We start from the raw sequence: 3,829 nt of genomic DNA, 5'->3' as shown, positions 1-3,829 counted from the left end.
ATGTCTGGTTTTGTCTGATAAACAGTCCAAAACTCAAAATACTCACATTTACAATGACATAAAACAAATACAAGTAGCAAACTGGGAGTGAAAGTTGGCAGTTTTTCTTGATAAATTATCTAATCTTACATTTTCTGTCTAATAAATTAACGCACTACACTGAAAAGGAAAAGCTGAGAAAACAAAGCTTTGCTGATCTTTTATTAAAATCTTTTTCATCATTTCTTCTTTAGAAAGAACTAAAAAACAGATTCATTCAGATCATTTTACTTTATTTAAAATATATATATAATATCAATCAATGTATCAATGATATATATTTAATTATGAAATACAGATTTTTGGGGGTTTTTTCTAAAGAAGAAAAGTAAATTATCAATATTATTATTCAAAGTTTGAGTTTGACTTAAAACTCGTGTCAGATTTCTGCACAAACTAATCCAGGATCAAAAAAGGAAGTCAGTCCAGTCCCAGTCTGCCTCTCTGCACCCGTCGGCTCCAACAACAAGCTCTAATACTTTACCAAACATCTGGCCCTCAGCAGCCTGCAGCTCTCAGCTCCATGTCTGAGGATGAGCACTAATTAGCTCACGTCGGTGCACCTATCATCACCGCTGGACCCTGAACGCCTCGTGGCAAACTCTGACATGAACGCCACGCTTCCTGCATGCTGGTGCTGGTAGGAAACACAACACGGCTAAAAACATTTGGATGCAACATGAGAGTGCAGCCTGTTTGCATCAGACGTGCAGGAATGTGGATATGTGCCGCTGATGCTACAGGCTGCTGGACGTAATCGCAACTGAACAAGAAGCAAATATTCACAAAAAATACGTTTTAAATAAACTGTTGAGGTAACGTCACAGCAGACTTTATTATTCACCTACTTGTAAAATGTCATTAAAAAGGTGTTGAAAATATACACATGTACTTCTGGTTGAAAGGAAGATGTTTTTCTTTAGTTTACAGGTGATAATTATGGACCAGTGACCTCTACTTCAAAGCACAAATGAGAAACATGTAGAAAGTGAAGAAAGGAGTTTAAATACTTTTCCAACTAGAATACTCCTACTATAGTGCGGCAGGCAGAAGAGGTTTCATATCCACAGCAAAACATAACAAATATGACGCATCTTTAAACTAATCAACATTTACTCCAGCCAATGACATCGTACCACAAGTTCAACTAACCAATCAGCCAGCAGCTCGGTATCTTTCACTGCTCATAAACATGACAAATTCAAAGTGAGCCAATAGTTCTTCTATCATTATCAAAAGAGGTAAATCTGATCATTTTTTAAAGATTTTAAATAATATCCAGATTTGAATTCAACCGTCAGTGCAAAGAGTCTTAAATGTGAGAATAATGATTCCATAAGAGGCTCAAACGTTTATCAGATCATAGTGAAGCTGCAGCAGCTGGAGAATGAACTCTGCCGTCCCTGCATCACACTCAGACAGACGAGAGGAGCAGGGAGGGGGAGGGGAGGAGGGGGAGGAGGATGCGAGCAGCACCATGCCGGAGATGTTGACCCACAAGCGGATCTGAAGCGACGTGTTGTGGCATTTTCATTCCCCTGGCGGGCTGCAGAGCTCGGGCCGTGCTGCCTGACTGCGCTGATAAGACGGCGGGGCTGACTCACAGTGAATACACAAAGAGCTCGCTCAAGGTCTGCACAACGGAGTGTGTCCTCTCACTGTTTCATAAGTTCAGTGTGGAAAACTCACAACACGGCAGCAGATGGAGATGAAATGCTGTCTTTCACCTGCTTCAGTTGGCAATATCCTACAGTTCCCAGAATGCCTTTCAGTGACCTCCATGTGTTATACATGAAGAGTTTTTTCAGTTAGCCAGGCTACTTTAATCAAAAGTCAACCAGGCACGTAGCTGCAATGCATTCTGGTCTGGTTTCCTGCACCTGTAGGCAGCTTCAGAGAGAAACCAGTTTGGTTTGATGCCTTCAAATGAAACGAGTGTGTCATATTTCGTCTGGGAGGTTAAGTACGGACTATATTTGAGGTATCCAAGTGTTTTATGCTGCTTGGGGACTGAAATAAAAGCTCTGATTGGTCAGGGGTATTTGAAGGTCCAGTGTGGAGGATTTAGTGGCATCTAGCAGTGTAGTTGTAGATTGCAACCAACTGAATACAGCTCGCCTTCCAATTATAGAGGAGAAACTACAGTGACAGGGCTGAGGACCGGGTCTATCTAGAGCCAGTGTTTGGTTTGTCTGTTCTGGGCTCCTGTACAAACATGGCAGAGATGGAAAGGATCAAGCGGCAACCTCTGTGATTGCAAATGAAAGCCAGCATGGAAGTAAGAACAGGAGGACATCTGTATACACACATCATCTACCTTTAACCAGGTAATTCAAATAAATAAAGAAAAATACGAAATATGGTTTGGAGCAACCTTATAGGTCACAACTGCATCAATCTCTCACTGTCCTCACTTCAAATGAATAAAATCAAACTCATCATGCAGGGAGCACCCCTGGGTGTCTCCAACCTTCAAAGCTTCTCACACATTTACCAAAAATAGAAATAGGTCTAAAAAAGCCTCAGACTAAAAGTTCATCCTGGGCCTTTAAACCCAGACCAGGTCTCCTTTATATCAGTGTATGTAAAGATCATTTCCTGATCATTATTACAATCATTATTATTTCAATCGTTCAAGTGTCTGACCAACACATAAAATCCAAATATATTCAATTTACAGAACTGGGTCTCATAATAAACACTAGTCCTAAATCCAGATTTGAGTGGGTTTAATCAGCCAAATTATCCAAATAAATCCCAGATTAAAACTGAGCGATGAGGGGAGGGAGGCTATGACTTCAGTCATTAGATCATTTCATTTAATTCATGAATAAAATCGTAAATAAAACATTAGATTTAACTTAAACTGAGCTTAAAACCTGTCCTCTGCTTAAGAGCCCTTCAGGGACCACTGGGAGAGCTCAGACTCCACAGTGGTGCAGACCTGACTCTCACTGGTAAATGAACTGGTGCTCCGTCTCTCTGCTGGAAACCAGTGACTGACCGGGAGGATCCACCCTGATGCGGCCAACCGGGTCAGACAGTACCGAGCTCAGCATCCATCCCGGGAAGCCGGCTGACCTCAATCAAAGGACCCTCTTCTTCCTCCTCCTCCTCCTCCTCCTTCCTTCTGTTGAATGTACCCGGTTTCATAATGTTTGGACGAGCCAGTGTGTGTGTGTGTGTGTGTGCGTGTGTGTGCGCGCCCGCGGAGACAAAAGAGACCCACCGCGCGCGTGACAGCCACTCACCATCATCCCCGACAGGTCCACGCGCATCGTCCGCGTTCATATGACGGCCTCACGAGGCCGAGACCACGACCATGTTCACGGTTTCCTTCCCCCGACCTGCTGCGCTCCCCGTCGGTGTGGAGCTCCGAGTCTCCCGGCAGCCTGCAGGGCGTTGGATCCGACCTCACTCCTCCTCCATCGGGGGAAAGAGCGCATAAAGCGGGCTACATGAACGAGTACCCGGGCTTACATACCGGGCTCCGTCCGGGTGGATGGAGGAGGACACTGAGTGTGGTCCGGACCTGTCGAAGCCTGCATCACATTTACTGGAGGGGATGAAAGTCAGGAGCTCCGCAGCGCCGCCTACAGGCTGACATTGTAAATGCAGACCAACAACAATTGTTTCTCCTTAATAATATTGAAAGGTATAATCACTTATATCAATAAATTACTATTCAGATTTATATTTAGTATGTAAAGTATAATTTGAATCATATTATATAATAAACTATCATATACATTGAATTAATGTGTATTTTTTTAATTTTAGTTTAATGTTT

The 3,829-nt window shown here is 42.9% G+C and overlaps 1 protein-coding gene across 1 annotated transcript in view; it reads right to left on the bottom strand.

Annotated features, from left to right (window-relative positions):
- The window catches only part of tmem198b (transmembrane protein 198b), a 22,475-nt gene extending 18,895 nt beyond the window's left edge, over positions 1-3,580 (bottom strand). Inside the window, exon 1 of the mRNA XM_035677730.1 lies at positions 3,291-3,580. The gene's annotated coding sequence lies outside the window, so the exon portion shown is untranslated. The remainder of the gene's footprint in view (positions 1-3,290) is intronic.
- Positions 3,581-3,829: the final 249 nt, after the last annotated feature.

Source organism: Morone saxatilis, unplaced genomic scaffold (assembly GCF_004916995.1).
Source record: "Morone saxatilis isolate NCDOM2014 unplaced genomic scaffold, NCSU_SB_2.0 Contig6, whole genome shotgun sequence".
NCBI classification, from domain to species: domain Eukaryota; kingdom Metazoa; phylum Chordata; class Actinopteri; family Moronidae; genus Morone; species Morone saxatilis.
Note: the sequence above shows the minus strand (reverse complement) of the source record. Positions and strands in the feature narration are given on the sequence as shown.